Raw genomic sequence first — 18619 nt, 5'->3', positions numbered from 1 at the left:
ACGCCCCCCCTCCCCCCCCCCCAACTCCCAGTCACTAGGTCTGTGAGGATCCGTGTCACAGGTATGGGCAGTCTGTTGCTTTTTGTTGCTGAGTGACATTCCGTTGTATAGATAGATCACAATTTGTTTATCTATTTACCAGTTGATGGACATCTAAGTTGTTGCCAGTGTTTGGCCACTATGCATAAAGCTGCTGAGGGGCTCCTGGGTGGCTTAGCAGGTTGAGTGCCCAACTCTTGATTTCGGCTCAGGTCGTGATCCCAGGGTTGTGGGATTGAGCCCTGCGTTGGGTTCTGTGCTGGACGTGGAGCCTACTTGGGATTCTCTCTCTCTCCCCCTCTCCCTGCCCCTCCCCCAGTCTCTCTCTCTCTCTCTCTCTCTCTCTCTCTCTCTCTCAAAGAAAAAAAGTAACAAAGCTGCTGAGAATGAATGGTCTTACACACGTCTTCTGGTGGACCCGGGTGCTGAGTAGCAGCAGTTTCTAAAGCAGCAAACCTTGAGAACCACTGACTTTGAGGAATCTATAAACTCCTTTTGCTATTGCAAAAGATGAAAGTCAGGGTCGGGGTCCCTGGAGCCCCTGGGAGCTCCAGGTTTGAAATGAGGTAACTGTGGCTTGTAAAGATTTTTTTGGTTGCAGTTCCTTTCCTTTTGAGGTTCCGGAGCCTTTAGTAGAATCTGTGTCATGGCAGGAATGGAGGGAGACCTGGGGAGCAGTGCCCCCTATGGCCCGCAGGGTGGCCTCTATTTCTGAGCCTCTGGGAACCCAGTGCACACACTCTTTCATGGTCCAAGTAAGGTGATGCACTGGCTGTAACAGCAGTGAATCACATGTCACCAACAGACACCTTGGGCCTCACCGGTTCCCTGCATCTCCCTTCGCCACATCTAGAATAGCTTTCTAATCCTGTAGCCTGTTACCTCCTCCCACTCCTGAAGAAACCTCCTCAAAAGAGCCATCTGTGCTGCGAATTTTCATTTATAGCTCCCACAGCATATGTGAGTTTGTGATATGTAGGTAGATGGCTGCAGATACATTCCCGGACACACACACACACACACACACACACGCACACGCACACGCACACGCATGCATACATGAGTTACCCACATCTGGCGCCATGGGGCTGATGGTAGGATTTCTCCTCTAAATGGAGCCTGAACATGCCTTCCACATATGCCTTATGGACAACCTCTCCCTCAGGGACTGTCATCTCTTTGTATGTCACTGGGGCAGCTCCTCTGACCTCACCTGCATGGAGCAGCCATGATTAGTTCCCCAAATTATTTGATAATGATCAGTGTTGAGACAAAAACGGTAGACAGAGTTCAGGAATGACACATTTTTTGTTTAGATTTTTTTTTTAACATTTATTCATTTATGAGACACAGAGAGCACGAGCAGGGAAGGGGCAGAGAGAGAGGGAGACACAGAATCTGAAGCAGGCTCCAGGCTCTGAGCTGTCAGCACAGAGCCCGACATGGGGCTCGAACTCAAGAGCCGCAAGATCATGACCTGAGCCGAACTCGGATGCTTAACCGACTGAGCCACCCAGGCACCCCAGGAATGCCACATTTTTTCAGTCTGTTGGGTCTGTTGCCTTGAGTCCCTGCTCTTTTTGCTGCTGCAGAGATGATCCACATTGCTGTCAAGGTCTGGTTCATCCACTGTCACCTGTAAACCTCTGAGCATTTCTCCTATTCCCGTGTTTTCCTTTCAACTGCCTAATTATAGCTTTGAGTACCCGTTTATGGCAGGAAAAACTGATGCTTGGGAAGTTTTGGAATGTCAGCTCCACGAGGGCACAGATTTCTGCCAGCAGTGCTCACAGCTGGTGAGCTGCTGTCCCAGCAGCCTGGACAGTGCCTGGCACACAGGAGGGGCTCAGTAAAGATTTCTTAATAAACGAAGCTTGTGGTGCATTTTGGTTTTGGAATTCCTAACTCAATATGCTCTTCCTACTGAACTTCCTTCCTCGGCTCAGTCCAGTAGGATGAGCAAGGTAGCCACGCTCCCCCTGGAGTTTCCTCTCCCCGCCCCCACTGGAGCCTGTCTTTCCCTCTACCCGGTCTGCTGCAAATCTCGGCTCTGCCACTGTCACTGTGGGGCCTTGGGCAGATCGCTTCGCCTCTCTGTGCCTCAGTTGCCTCAATTCCTTTGTGGAAATAACAGTCGTACCAACCTTGTGGGGTTGTGGGAAGGATTATAAGAGTTCACACAAGCGATGCATTTGGAGCAGTGCCTCGCACACGGCATGCACTCAAGACGTTAATTATTTAGTATTTTAAATTTTTCATGTTTATTTTTTTACTATTCCATTATAAAATAAAACCATACAGGAAACCACAGAAAAGAAAGGTACAGTTTCACGAATTTTTAAAAAAAGATGATTTATTTATTTTGAGAGAGAGAGAGAATCTCAAGCAGGCCCGCTGCTGTCAGTGTGGAGCCTGGTGTGGGGCTCAAACTCACAAACCCTAAGATCGTGACTTGAGCTCAAACCAAGTGTCAGACGCTTAACCGACAAAGCCATCCGGGCTCCCCTAGTTTCATGAATTTTTGTAAGGCAAATGCTCTTGTAACCACCGTCCATGTCAAGAACTAGAACTTTGCTGTGCACCCCCCCATCCAGAAGCCCCTCCTTACCTCATCCCGAGTACGGCCCCTGGCTGCCTCTAACAGTGTCCACCAGCCCGGCTCATGGTATTCACTTCCACGGAGCATTGTCACCTATGTGTCCATCTCTAGATGCTGTAGTTCAGTGCCCAGTTTAAAAATGAACTTAATGGAGGTATAATTTATACCCAAGAACGTTCACCAATTTTAAGTGTGCGGTTTGATGAGTTTTGACAAATATATAGTCATATAACCATCAATCATGATAGAAGAACATTTCAATCACCCGGAAAATTCCCTTGTGCCCCTTTACACTCCTCCCTCCTTCCCACTCCTCGGTCCAGGCAACTACTGATCTGCTTTGTCACAATAGATTAAATTTCCCTTTTCTAAAATTTTGAAACAAAAATAAACTTTTATATACATGAAATCATATATGGTATATTCCTTTTTGCAAATGGCTTCTTTCACTCAACATAATGGTTTTAAATTTTATTCACATGGCGGAGGGGGCGCCTGGGTGGCTCAGTCGGTTGAGCATCTGACTTTGGCTTAGATCATGATCTCACAGCTCATAGGTTCGAGCCCCACGTCGGGCTCTGTGCTGGCAGCTCGGGGCCTGGAGCCTGCTTCAGAGTCTGTGTCTCCCTCACTCTCTGCCCCTCCCCCACTTGCACTCTATCTGTCTCTCAAAAATAAATAAAACAGTAAAAAAATTATTCACCTTGTAGACTGTATCAATATTTTCTTCCTTATTGTTGCTGTGTAATATTCCACTGAACAAATATATTGAATGTGTTTATGCATTCCGTTTTGATGGGCACCATCAAAACACCATCAAAAACATCAATTTTTCTCTATCTGACTAAAGCTTCTGTGAACATGAGTGTACAGGTTTTGGTACAGACGTATGCTTTTCATTCCCTTGGGTAAATACCCACAAGTGGGATTGCTAGGTTGCATAAGAAGTGTGTGTTAAAATCTGCATGAAATTGTCAGATTATTCTCCAAAGCGGAGAACATTCTCATCAGCAACGTATGAGAATTCTAGTTACTTTGCATCGCTGCTAGCATTTAGAATCATCAGAGTTCTTTTTAAATCCGTTGGTTTGTTTCTTTCTGTTTTTTTTTTTAACCCGTTCTATGGTATGTAGGGTATATAGTGGTATCTCACGATAGTTCTAATTTGCATTTCCCTAATGACCAATCATGTTAAGTATCTTTTCATTGGCATATTGACCATTCATCCGTCTTTTTCTTTTCCCTCCCAGCTTTACTGAGGTATGATTGACAAACAATCATGGCCTATATTTAAGGTGGACACCTGGTGTTTTGATACCTTCTTTTCTGAAAGGTCTTTTTATCTTTTGCCCGTGAACATTTCCTTAAATTGTGGTAAAATGCACATAACTCACCATCATAACCATTTTCAAGCGTGTGATCAGTCTTTTGCCTGTTTCTAAGCCTGGATCGTTTTTTCCTCCTATTATTGAATTGTAGGAGTTATTTATATAATCTGGATACCAGTCCTTTTTGCAGATACATGTGCTGTGAATGTTTTCTCCTATTCTTGGCTTGTCTTTTCATTTTCTTGACAGTGTCTTTTGAAGACCAGAAGTTTTAAATTAATTAATTATTAATAGACTACGTTATTAATTTTTTAACAACCGTGCTTTTTGTGTCCTAGCTAAGAAATCTTCGTCTACCTGAAGTTCACAAGGATTGCCTCCTATGTTTTCTTTTAGAAGTTTTGTCGTTTTTACCTTTTACACTCACATCTATGATCGATTTCAAATTCAATTTTGTGTGTGTGTGTGAGGATGGAGATTCTTTTTGTTTCCAACGGCCATCTAGTTCTCCCAGTGTATTTGTTGAACAGACCATTCTTTCCACGTTGAATGGCTTTGGCATCTTTGTCAAAAATCAACAGACCATAAATTTCTGGATCTGCTTCTGGATTCTCTTTTCTCTTCTGCTCCCTGGGGCTGTCCTGACACGGGCACGACACTTCCTGGATGCCATTGCTTTGCAGAAGTCTTGAAATCAGGTAGTGTAAGTCTTCTAACTTCTTTCTTTCTTTCTTTCTTTCTTTCTTTCTTTCTTTCTTTCCTTTCTTTATTATTATTAAAATTTTTTTATTTATTATTTTTGAGAGAAAGAGAGAAAGCACATGATTAGGGAAGGGGCAGAATGAGAGAGAGAGATTGAGACAGAGAGAGAGAGAGAGAGAGAGAGAGAGAGAGAGGATCTGAAGTGGGCTCTGTGCTGACAGCAAAAAGCCTGACTCGGGGCTCTTAACGCATGAGCCGTGAGATCGTGACCTGAGCCAAAGCCGAATGCTTAACTGGCTGAGCCACCCAGGCGCCCCACTTTGTTCTTTTTAAAAAAAAAAATTTTTGTTTTGGTTTGCTCATTAAAAAAATGTTCTTGATAAGCATCATAAGGACAAGGAAAGACTTATAGATTCAAGCAGATTAAGGAAAAATAACAACTAAATGCAGTGTGGGGTCCCGGATCAGATCATGGAAACAAAAAGGGACATTAGTAAAAAAATTCATGAAATTCAAGTCAGGTCTGTAGTTTAACTAGTGTTGTACCTGTGTTACCTCCCTACTCTTGGCGACACAGAATAACACTAAGAGAAGCCAGGTGGAGGGTATAAGACAACTCTGGGTACTATGTTTTCAACTTTTGTCTAGGTCTACAATTAGTCCAGAACAAAAAGGTTTTTTGGGGTGCCTGGATGCTCAGTTGGTTGGGTGTCTGACTCCAACTCAAGTCATGATCTCCAGGTTCATGGGTTCGAGCCCTGTGTTGGGCTCTGTGCTGAAGCTCGGAGCCTGGAGCGTGCTTCGGATTCTGTACTTCTGTCTCTCTCTCTCTCTCTGCCCCTCCCCTGCTCATGCTCTGTCTCTTTGTCAAAAATAAATTTTAAAAAACCTTAAAAAAAAGATGGAGTCTTATATAACAAAACATAGTCATGGTAGTGACATCCCATCACTTTGCCATATTCTCTTGGGTAGGAGCAAGCCGTAGGTCATGCTTGTACTCAAGAGGAAGGGATTATACAGGGACATGACTCACTCAGGGTCACTGAGGCTATGTTGGCCACACTCTTCACCCATTTTTTTTTTCTTAACGGTGAATTTGTTGAAGTCCTGGGTTGTTACTGTAGAGTTTCCCAGCCTAGATTTTCTAATCGATGCACAGTGCAATTCAACATGTCCCTCTGTCTCCTGCGTTTATGGCAAATCAGCAGCGGGACCCAGAGGATTGATCAGATTCAGGTCAGACTCCTTTGCCAACATTTAGGTGGTGGTGGGCTACTCCCTCAGGAGGCACATGATGTCTGGCTGTCTCTCTTTTTGTGATGTTAGCAGCCATCAGTGCTCAATGCCTATATCAGTTAATTCACAGGCTGTAGCAAAATGATGATGTTCAATTTCTATGATTTCATTTATTGGTTCAATACTTTTATAAAGAGATGCTTCCCCTTATCTGTTACCTGGCTACCCAGTCACATAGTTCATCTTGGGAAGGCAGGATAAATGCTTGGGTCATTCCTTTTATTTACCAATTTCCAAGACAATGAATTGGTTCCCTATCAAGGAGGCCAATTATTGTGGGGGTGGGGGGCACTCCACTTGTATTCCCAGAGCCATGGCCACTCAGTGATTTTGTGTGCCAACCCTGTAAAGGAAAAAACCCAACCCCTCTTTGGCGTAAACTTTCAAGAGAAGTGGAGACGCACGTTTTTGGGGTTTCGCAAACTGGCTGGCGATGTGCAAGGAAGGTCAGGTCGTTCTGAGAATCAGGGCATGGCCGATTATTTTATTTTATTTTACTTTATTTAAAAAAATTTTTTTTTACATTTTATTTATTTTTGAGAGAGAGAGAAACAGAGAGAGAAAGAGAGAGAGAGAGAGAGAGAGTGCGCGCACACAAGTGGGGGAGGGGCAGAGAGAAAGGGAGACACAGAATCTGAAGCAGGCTCTAGGCTCCAAGCTGTCAGCACAGAGCCCGACATGGGGCTCGAACCCACGAACCATGAGATCATGACCTGAGCCGAAGTCAGTTGCTTAACCGACTGAGCCACCCAGGCTCCCCCCAATTATTTTTTAATAGCATTGTGAACCCATGGATTTATGCGTATTTGATTGATTTGAATCCATGGTATTTCTTATCCTCATTAGAGCTCACAGGGTCCAGTGGGAACCTCTTCAAACTGGCTCTGAGTCCTTTTGACACGATCCTCTTAGTCTTTGGAGCCTCTGGCTAGTTGGTGCATCAAGGCTCATCACGTACCTTGCACTTCCTACCTTTCTGCTCCAGCCTTGAAGCCAGGCATTTCTCCCATTTTCTTGGGAAATGATATTTCAGGACCACAATCTGGGCTTTCGGGAAGCTCATTGCTGTTGGGTTGATCACTGCATCTAGCCTTTTTGGTGGACAGACTAGGTGCTCTATGTGCTTCCTTGTGAGCTCAGCTGGTATGGAGAAGAAAGGAGGTGTTGGAGCCAAGAGGCAAGTAAACTTGTAACTGGCCCATCCACTTTTTGTCTGGCCCTTCTCCCTCCGTTTCTGTCATCCCTGTCCCGCAACTCAGTTTTTTTCCATGACCAGCAGTTTCTCCCCAGTGTGAGATAAATCCCACCCAGATTCAAGGAGAGGGACACAGACTCCACCTCCTGAAGGGAGCAGCAGGTGCACGCAGAGGGCGATGGATGGGGCCATCTTTGGAATCCCAGTCTGACCCAGAGCCCAAGCAAGTACCATCCCCAGCCCTTGGGAAACTTGCCTGGGGCTAACAGAAGCCTGTACCTGTCACTGTCACTAAGGGGTAACCCAAGGAGGGAGGAATGGATGGCTCCCAGCCTCCAGTTCCAGAAGGGAATCCTGCTGTTCCAACTCCACCGTCCTCCACCCTTTCCACCCGGTTGGGAGTTTCTACCTGGGGCTCTGGGAAACACCAGGATGGGTGGAACCTCCTCCTGGGGACCAGCACGGTGAAAAGGGAAGGAAAATTATCTCTCATCTTCCTCCCCGCCCCTGGCACTCACAGGCCCCCTGAAGGCTGGCAGGACATATGGCCCTGCCGGTGGTAAGTCAAGGCGGGAGCCCTGCCAGGGAGGGCCAGATGGAGCAGGAGGAAGGCACAAACCAGCTGGCCTGGCCGGTGCCATAAATAACACTGTGGGCGTGGTGGTCGCCCTGCAGGCCCATTTCACTGGCCTTGGAGTATCCTGGAGGCGCCCCCTCCCTCGCCTCTGGCCTGAAATGACAAACTGAGCAGCCAGACACCAAAGCTCCTTGCAGCCTGCAGGGCGAGGCCAGATGAAGGGGAAGGCAGATAATTTGATGTATCAGGGCCACTCCAAAAGTCATCATTTTGTTCCTGCCTTGCTGCCCCTCCCTGTGTGGGAGGGAGCCACCTGGCTGAGTGTGGAGTCGAGTTACCTCCTGGAGCCCCGGCATTCTGATGGATGGAATGGCTGGTCATGTTCCCCTCTGATGCCTCAGCTTTTGTTCTGGGGCTGGCTGGGAGGGCTGGCAAGGCTGATGCCATATGGTGGGTCCACTTCCTCAACAATAGAAGTGGGTTTTTGCAAATTGGGAGCAGGCACTGAACCGTGTTCCAGCTGCCTTCTGCGCCTGGCTTTTCCCTTCAAGGTGACGATTTGACTTTCTGCCTCCAGTCAAATTCCACAGACTGAACCTTTCATCCTTAAGAATCAGAAACAGGGAGTGGTACCTTCCAGAATTCCCCAAACACCTTTGCTGTCGGGCTCCCAGTGAGTTGCGGTGTCAGGAGGACCGGAGGGGACAAAGATGAGCCAGGCTGGGTGTGGAGCCCCTACCAGCTGTGGAGGCTCTGAGCGTCCCTGCTACTGTCATCTCCTGGTGCCTGTTGTCCCCCTGTGCTTGATGTCCTTGGGTTTTTTTGAACTGGGAAACATCTTAGCGCTCAGATTCTCAGAGTGTAGCCCTGGTCCCATGTGGGAGTCACCCGGGGAGCTTTAGAAAATGTCAGGTTCCAAGTAAAAATGCAGCTAAATATTACTTCATAGACATTAGCATGGCAACGATCAAAACCCCAGAAGACACCAAGTGCTGGTGGGGATGTGGACAGGTTGAAACCCTGCACGCTGTTGGTGGGAATGGAAGACGGTGTGACCACTGTGGAAAATAATATCGAGATTCCTCAAAAAATTAAAAGTAGAATTGCTATATGGTTTGGCAATCCCATTTCCTGGTATGTAACCAGAAGAACTGAAAGCAGTCTCCAAGAGATATTTGCACATGTCATGTTCATCGCAGCCATCGTTCCCAGTAGCCAAGAGGCAGAAGTAACCCAAATGTCCACGGTTCAATGAACAGGTGGAGAAAATGTGGCGTCTACACGCGAGGCAATATTACATGGCCTTAAAAAAGAAAGAAATCCTGTCCTATGCTACAACGTGGATGAAACTCAAGGACGTTATGCCCAACAAAATAAGCCAGTCACAGAAGGACAAATTCTTTATGATTGCACTGATAGGAAGTACTTGAAGTAGTCAAAATTATAGAAACAGAAAATAGGTGGTTGCCAAGGGCTAGGGGAGGGAGAAGGGGAAATTAGTGTTTAATGGCTATAGAGTTTTGTAAGATGAAAAAGTTCCAGATATCTATGGCGCAGTAATTTAAATACACTTAACACTGGTGAACCATGCACTTAAAAATAGTTCAGATGGAGGGGCTCCTGGGTAGCTCATTCGGTTGAGTGTCCGGCTCTTGATTTTGGCTCAGGTCATGATTTCATAGTTCGTGGGTTCAAGCCCCGAATCGGGCTCCACGCAGACAGAAAGGAGCCTGCCTGGAATTCTCTTTGTCTTCCCTCCCCTGCTCATGCACTCTCTTTCTCAAAATAAATAAATAAACTGTAAAAAAAAAAAAAAAAAAAAGGTTTAACAAAACAGTTAGGTTGGAAAAATTTTTTTTTGGAAAACAAATTTTTAAGTTTTATTTTTTAATTTTTAAAATTCATTTATTTATTTTGAGAGAGAGAGAAAAGCTCACGTCAGGGAAGAGCAGAGGGAGAGGGAGAGAGACAGAATCCCAAGCAGGCTCCACACTGTCAGCACAGATCCTGATGTGGGGCTTGATCTCACAAATTGTGAAATCATGACCTGAGCTGAAGTTGGATGCTTAACCAACTGAGCCACTCAGGAGTCCCTTGGAAAAAATTTTTCAAGATTTTATTTTGTTTTATTTTATTTTATTTTATTTTATTTTATTTTATTTTATGGCTTTATAAAAAATGTTTATTTATTTATTTTGAGAGAGAGAGAGTGCATGAGAATAAATGGGGGAGGGGCAGAGAGAGATGGAAAGAGAGAATCCCGAGCAGGTTCCATGCTCAGTGCCGAGCCCAATGCAAGGCTCGATCTCAAAGCCATAAGATCACGACCTGAGCCGAGGTCAAGAGTTGGATGCTTAACCGACTGAGCCACCCAGGTGCCCCAGGACCAATTATTTTCGAGTAATTAAAAAAAAATCTCATGTGATTTATTTTTTTAATATTTATGTATTTACTTTTGAGAGAGAGAGAGAGAGCTCGTGCATGTACAAGCAGGGGAGGGGCAGGGAGAGAGAAAGAGAGGGAGAGAGAGAGAGAGGGAGAGAATCCTGAGCAGGCTCCACGCTGTCAGCACAGAGCCTGAAGCGGGGCTCCATCTCACGAACGATGTGATCATGACCTGAGTCAAAATCAAGAATTGGACACTTAACAGACTGAGCCACCCAGACGCCCCTTCCATGTGATTTATTGACTTTTTTTTATGGAAGGAAAGTACACACCAGGTGTTACTATCTAAAGCTCCTATGTTTGTGAATTTTCTTTGTGCTCCTATTTTTACCAAGTATAATTTCCCTGATCAGATTTTGCAGATGTGAATTTTGTCAAGAAGTTTTGATTCTGGGGTAGCTGGGTGGCTCAGTCAGGTAAGCATCTGCCTCTTGATTTCAGCTCAGGTCGTGATCTCACGGTTGGTGAGTTTGAGCCCCAAGTCAGGCTCTGCGCTGACAGTGCAGAGCCTGCTTGGGATTCTCTCTCTTATGAAAATAAGTAAGTAAATTAAAAAAAAAAAAAAAAGAAGAAGTTTCGATTCTTTCTTTGAGTCATTTTCATGTTGTTTTGATGACTTTTCGGGAACTTTCATTGATCTTCCTTATTAAAGATTATCCTTGTTAAAGATTATCTAACTCTCAGGTCCTATTATTTTCCATAGTACCACCACTCACCTGACATGACTGTGTATTTGTTTATCTGCTTATTGTCTCTCTTCCCACTGGGCTGGGAGCCCCAGGAGGGCAAGGATTTTGCCTCGCTTGTTCATGGCTGTATTCCCAGCACCCAGAACAGTGCCTGGGACACAATAGGCCCTCCATACTTGGAATGAATGAAGAAACGAAGTATGGCTTGGATAGAATGCTGCCGGTCTGTATTTGTTTCTCAGTGAGTCTGTGAGTGAGACCACGCGGAACCTTATCAGACAGAGAGGCAGAGAGTAAGAGAGAAACAATGCGGGACTGAGAAGGGTCCCGGGGCCCGGATGATGGGGCCAAGCCGTCCCACTCCACACTGAGGGTGAGCCAAGTTCCAAGGAGCTCCCAATTTTGCCAGGGAGACAGATACCCGACGGAGTAGCCTGTGCCCCACTGTGTGATTGAGCGGTGCTATGATGTGGTGACACGTGGCTTAGGGGCAGCAGGGCACATTGTCAACACAACCAGAAATGGTGCTGCTGGCGCCTCCCAGGCCATCAGGGCAAAAGGAGAGACTGAGACAGACAAGGAGGTGGAGCTGTGACAACACTCAAGCTGAGCTTCGAGCTTCGAGCTTCGAGCTTCGTGATGGCTGTCGTCGCTGGAGGCTGTCACCGAGGAGCCGTCCAGGGTCTCTGCCTCTCTCCCTCCCCTCTGCCAATCGAACACTACAGTGCAACAGTGCCGCAGCCAAGAACTGGGCGGCAAGAAGAGCAGGCTCACCGTAGGGCCTCCATTCTGGTTATCCACTGCTGGTTTGATGACAAACCAGGCCAAAGCTCAGTGGCTTCAAACAAAAATGTGTTACGTGGTCTCCTGACTCTGTGGGTTGACTCAGCTCAGCTGGGTGGTTTTCTCACTCCCGATCTCTGGTGTGTCTGCAGTCAGACTGCTGCCGGGGCTGGAGTCTTCTGAAGGCCTGACTGGTCTGGAAGCCCAGGACCGCTTTCTCTCTCACGGCTGCTCATTGGTGCTGGTTGGTGCCGGCAGTCAGCCAGAGCAGTGACGGGTAGCAGGGAGCCGAAGATGCAGGTTGGTTCAGGGCTACACTGGGAGCTAACAGAGCCTCGCTCCTGCCACGTTGCGTTGGTCCATGTAGTCCCTGGGCACCCGGATTGAAGGCTGGTGGAGAAATAGACCCCACCTCTTCCCGGGGAAACATGCAGGAGGGCATATGGGTGGGAGTCATTGTGGGGCCATCTTTGGGAAGTGCGCTCTGTCATAGCTTCAGAATGCATTGTGGTGCGGTTCTGCCCAGATCGGCAGGGCACTCTCGACTCTTAAAGGGCTTGCATCCCATGTCCATCACGATCCCTGCGGGGGACGGGGACTGGCAGTGCGCAGGAGGCGGTATCACAGTGGGCGGCCAGGCCACCTGGGTCTGCATCCAAGTGCCACTGCTTCCTTCCTTCCTTCGCCTCTCTAAGCCTCAGTTTCCTCATCCGCAAAATGAGATAATAAGGATGCCTCCCTGGTAGCTTCATTGTGACAAGAGAGGTATTGGCTGTGGGGCTCTTGTGAGCGGTGGGCAAGCCCATGTGAGCGGTGATTATGATTATTGCCCCCTCCCCCGACTGTATTTGTTTCTGTCTTCAGGGAGCCTGGGTGGCTCACTCCATTAAGTGTCTGACTCTTGGTTTCAGCTCAGGTCATGATCGCATGGTTTCGTGGGTTCAAGCCCCGTGTCGGGCTCAGCATTGCTGGTGCAGAGCCTGCTTGGGACTCTCCCTCTCTCCCTCTCTTTCTGCCCTTTCCCTGCTCATACTCTCTCTCTCTCTCTCTCTCTCTCCTTCTGTCAAAATGAATAGACTTTAAAATATGTGATTTAATTTTTTGAGTTAAGTTAAATGCTTAAATAGTTCACACATCAGAGAGGAATATGAGGGTCCACAAAGCAGAGTCTTCCTGCCTGGTATCCAGCCACCTTCTTTTCTTCCCAGGAGGCAACCAGGTCTTGTGTCCTGCTAGAAATACCCTCTGCATTTACAAGCAAACATGGGTATATATTCTTCCACCACCACTTAAAAGAATACACACACACACACACACACACACACACACACACAATGGTAGTGACTATACTCACAACCTTGCACCTTTTTTCCCTTAAAGTAGATATTTGGTGATTGTTTTGTATCAGAACACCAAGAGCTGCCTTGTGCGATTTTTTTAAGTGGTCTCCTCACCCAACGTGGGGCTCAAACCCACAACCCTGAGATCAAGAGTCACATGTTACACCAACTGACCCGGCCAGGTGCCCCAGCCCCACTTTTTTTTTTTTTTTTTATCAGTTGCATCATATTCCATTGCTCGAGGGGTGCCTGCCTGGCTCAGTTGGTAGAGCATGCGACTCTCAATCTCAGGGTCATGGGTTCAAGCCTCACGTTGGACTCTGCTGGCCTGAAGCCTACGGAAGATAAAATAAAATAGTTTTCCTTTATTTAAATGCTTATTTATTTTTGAGAGAGCGCACGAGAGAGACAGAGCATGAGCAGGGGAGGGGCAGAGAGAGAGACACACACAGACTCCAAAGCAGGCTCCAGGCTCTGAGCTGTCAGCACAGAGCCCGACGCAGGGCTCGAACTCACAGACCACGAGATCATGACCTGAGCCGAAGTCAGACGCTCAACCGACTGAGCCACTCAGGCGCCCCAAATAGCTTTCCTTTAAAAAGGAACAATACTCCATCGCTTGGCTATGCCATGGCATTTCTAATACATCCCATGTAGAGGGGCACTTGGGTGGTTTGCAGTCTGCAGCTCTAACACACTATGCTGGGATCCATACCCATTGTGTTGGTGAGGAAACTGAGGTTTGAGAGGCCACCTGGAGAGTTGGTGGCAGAACCAGGATCAGATTCCAGTCCCCTTGCTCTACATCCCATGAGGGTATTTTCCTCTTGGCTTGGGCTTCCTGGCTCTGGAATGGGGGGGGGGGGACCAGTATGAAAGGGGACGAGTGGCAGGAGGGTGGGGGTGGCGAGCAGACAAATTTACCAGTGTCATTTTTTTTTTTCTCTTCCTCGGCCTAACACTGGCTGCATGATGAAGGAGAACCAGTTGGAAGGAAGACCCCAGACCCTCAGCCTGGAAAGCAGCAAAGCAGAGACCATGGGCTGAAGGGGGTGTTTTGCAGCAGCGAGCCTCATGGCAAAGCCTTTGCATAAACCTTGGTTTTTCCTTCTGGTAGGGTTTGCTTTGGAAGCCAAAATACAGTCCAGGGTTGGAAAGGAACTCAGCCCTAGTATTCAGGAGACCTGCGATCAAGACTCAGGCCTGCCACTGACCCATGAAATCCTTGGGCAAGTCTCTGGGTCTGGAAGGTGGGAGTTTGACCCAATGGGGCTTCTCCAATCATAAGATACAGGTTCTGGAGCCACTAGGATTAGGTTCCAATGCCAACTCAATCAAGGCTCCCTTGACAAATCTCATTTCCTCATTAAAAATAGTCAGAGTCAAGGGGCGCCTGGGTGGCTCAGTTGGTTAAGTGTCTGACTTCGCTCAGGTCACGATCTCACAGTTCGTGAGTTCAAGCCCTGCACTAGGCTCTCTGCTGTCAGCACAGAGTTGGATTCAAAACCTCTGTCCCCCTCTCTCTCTGCCTCTCCCCCTCCCCCTCAAAAATAAACATTTAAAAAATAGTAGGAGTCAAAGTAGTACCAGATGTGGTAAGAGTCAAAGGAGATAATGTATACAAAAGCTCTTAGAAAACTAAAAAATCAACACACCATATACATTCTTCTCCCCTAGGTATTAATTTTGAGGCTGATATTACAAATGGTGAACTCTGCCCATTACCGCGTCTTCAATATCAAATATTAGTGAACCACGTCTCTCTGTTGTTCAGGACACGAATTAAAAACCAAAGCCAGAACACAAAATCTTCATTGGGTGTTGTTGAACTTGATACCCAGCATCCAATTAGGTAACCTGCCCGCATTTAAGGTACAATGCCACTAGGTGGCGATGGTGTCCAGGCCACTGTCGTGTGTTCCAGAGCAGAAACCCTATGGACCATATCAAAGATCTCCTTTTTTATGCTTTGAGGCCTCATGGAAAGACCTGGCGAAACCTCAGTTTCCTTATCTGTAAAATGGGGATAATAGTACTAAATGAGGTCATGTAAAATCCTCCTGTGCACAATAAGACTCTCAGTAAGTGTTTGCTCCTTTCCTAGCTAAATGATTAAAAGCCTGGCTTTTGGAACCAGATTGCCTGGGTTTGAATTTCAGCTTTGTTGCTTACCAACTGTGTGACCTTGGGCAAGTTACCTAACCTCTCTGGGCCTTCGTTTCCACGTCTGTAGTAATCGAACCTATCCTCATAGTTAATGTGTGTAAAGTGCTTGGGAAGTGCCTGGTCTAAGAAAAGCACTCTGACTTTGCCATTGTCTGTGTATGTCCTAGGGTGAGCCCTCTCTCATGCATAGTCTGGGTCCCAACTCTGGGCACCTCCCAAGATTGAATGTCTTGTCAAGACAATAGGTCTTCGGGACATTTTTAACCCCCCTGGCATGAGTCATGAGCAGAGAAAGCTACAATTCCAAGACTCCTGACACTTTGGTCTCCAGATTCAGGGCACAGCTGGCAACAGCCTCTGTCCACCCAGCAGGTGATGGAAACCAATTTGCAAGTGTGAAGCCAGCTGGTGGGAAGATAAGGAGAGGGCAGAAGGGGCTGTGAGGCTGTTTTTACAGTACTTTTGTCCCTTGGGGGTGTCTTGCTCACCTCTGTGCTGTTGGGAGGCAGCTCAAAAAATAAAACACCATGGGCTCCTGGGCCAATGGCTTCCCCGCTCTGTCCTGCCCCACCTCCGTGCAGGTTTGCGGGGGAGGTAGAGGAATCTGGTGACGACAGCACCTGACCAAAAGTCAGGAGATCTGTTTTTAGCCCAGCTCTGTCACCGATGCGCTGTGTGACCTTGACGAGTCACTTTTCCTCTCTGGGCTTCAGAGTCCTGCTCTGTCAAAATTGGGACACACTTCCTGCCCTTCCTTTCCAACCAGAGATGTGGGGAGTATAGAGAAACTCTTCAAAACTTCACCTCCTCCTTGAAGCCTTCCATATTGGATGGAACAAAAAGGGAATCCAAATCTTTCCCATCTCCCCTCCACCGTTCCCAGGCTAACCATGTGATGTTGATCACTAATCCATTATTCACTCATTGGTGGATTCCACAGGCTTGTTCAGTGCCGGTCTGAACATGTCCTTTTTGTCTTGTCTGCATTGGAAACTCATACGGGGAGGGCTGTGCCTGCCTCCTTGCTCTGTGTGGCATGCCGAGTCTAGCGCAGGAGGCTAGCATGACCGAGGCATGGCTTGGGGCTCTCAGTGGGGAGAAGGGTCCCATTGAATCCCTGTATCTGGAACTTAATGGGACTGAGAACAGTGAATTGTTGGGGAAACGAGATGTGAAAAGTGCCTTGAAGAGTGAAACAGATAAATGTATTATTCTCTGGATGGGGCACAGAACAATAAGGGGGGAGAGAGATGGGGGTGGTCAGCTCTGATAAGCATAAGTTTTACAATCAGAAAATAGGGAAGGAAGCTAGTTCAATTTTAAGAAGCATGGAAATTCTGTGTCAATTTCCAAAATAAAATGTTATTTTGTTTACACATGGACCAGTGTGTGTGTGTGTTTTCCACTCCCATTCCCCCCCCCCCCCCGGGCTTGGGCTGCTAGGGTCTTAATTGTAGGTTGGGCATATCTCAACTTCAAGGGGAGTAAGCCCAGCCTGTCAGCCTCTTCACTTCCCTACTGCTCTCTCCATCATCTGCCCCATCAGGTCTAACCCTCTATTCTCCTTCCCACAGCTGCCCTAACTGGTTTCAGCTTCTGTCAACCTCCAGCCCCCTAGCCCTTCTTCCCCTCTGCATTATGACCCCATCCCCTGGGAATACCCATACCCTTCCCACTCTTACCATCCTCCACCAAATGCCTGGCTGCCAAGGGACACCGAGCGTCTTTTATCCATCAGTGTCCCATGCTCTGGATTTTACTACCTTTTTAAAACATACCAGTCCTGGGCTCCATTCCATCTACATCAAAGCAGGCTAACGTAGGGGAGGGGCAGGTATTGTAGTCTATCCATCCCAGATTGTATTTTAAGAGCTCTTGGGGAATTAGCCTCTTCACATTAAGAAAATTCTAACAGGAACGTCACAGCACCACGGTAGACCAAAAGGGGAGAGATTTGGGGGTACACGTAGTTAACGGTAATAATAGTCATGATTTATTTCACACCTGTTGTGTTCCAGGCACTAAACTAGGTGCCTGACATCCTTTGTCTAATTCCAACAACCCCGTGAAGCAAGTGTAATTATCGTGATAATAAAAACAAGAAAAGTCTCTGAGTACTTACGTGCTAAGCAATTCATCTTTATTGTCTTGTGTAACATTCACAGGACCTGTGAGGCAGGTGTTGTTGCCGTGTCCATTTTCCAAACAAGGGAACCAAGGCATAGATCAATTAAGTAAGTTGTCACACAGCTTATTAAGACAAGGAAGTTAAACCTCAGAGGGGTTAAGTAATATGTCCTTTTTTACCCAGCAAACAAGCAATTGAGTGGAGTCCGTGATTTCTCCTCTACATGCTCAACACATCTCCTCCTGGCAATGGGAAATTCCAGGTTGATGAGAGGGCAACTGGAACCAGGAACTGCTAGGGTGTGGAAGATGGTGGGATTTCATCAGTTCCAGACATGAACGTATTCCTTACATGGAGGGTGTCCAGTATGCTCTGGGACCCCAGCCCAGCCACCTGCCAAATGTCTCCTGGCTTTGCTGGCCTGTCTCAATAATCCTTTGCTGCCTCTTGCCCCATCTGGCTCATCAGAATCCCAGCACACTCATCGGGATGCTGCCTCCTTCAGGAAGCCTTCCTGGATGACCCTAAACCAGAGCCCTTTGACCTTCTCTGGGACGTTGTGCACTCACGTGGCTATCCTCTTCATCCTTGGGGTAGGTACTGTCATCTGGCCCCCCTAACTAGGTGTTGAATTGTTGAATTCCTCCAGGCTCTAACACCTAACAGGAAATCAGTACTCAGAGAATTCTCATTGAACAAATGCTGCACGTGGGCATTCCCCCTGGTCACTAGGGTCATGAATTTCGTTCGGTGCCTCTGGTGAGGGAGGATGGGAGAGGGATGGCAGGAAACATGTGTGATCAGCCCAGGTACACACAATAGGGAGTGGTGAGGTCTGTGGCTAAGGAGAGTTTGCAGGACCACCTGAGGGGCTTACAATCAGATTCAGCCACCCCCGTTCTCCATAAATGCCTAGTACCTAATCACCCTGTGAACACTCCCATTATCTTCCCCTTTCCCTAGCTTTATTTTCCTACTTTGTGCATACAATCTTAAAACATATTCTTTACACTATTTATTATACTCAGCATTTTTCCCTCACACATGCTCTGCCTGAGGGTAGAGATTTGGTCTATTTTGCACTCTACCGGAGGGAGCCCAGCCCCGGTGGTGCCTTGCACAAGATAGGCTCTCAACAGATCGGTGTTGAATAAATCATCAGCCCCTTGCATCTATCTACAGTGAGGAGAGCTGCCCCAGTCTCCCTGCAGTGTCCACGCTCCCCGAAACATTCCCGGTTCAGGGCAAGAAGAGCGAGGGGTCAAGGCAAAGCCGGTGGGGGTTACAACAACCCTCCCCCCACTCCCCCCCTCCCCCCCCCCCCCCCCCCCC

Source organism: Panthera uncia (assembly GCF_023721935.1).
Source record: "Panthera uncia isolate 11264 chromosome B2 unlocalized genomic scaffold, Puncia_PCG_1.0 HiC_scaffold_24, whole genome shotgun sequence".
NCBI classification, from domain to species: Eukaryota; Metazoa; Chordata; class Mammalia; order Carnivora; family Felidae; genus Panthera; species Panthera uncia.
Note: the sequence above shows the minus strand (reverse complement) of the source record.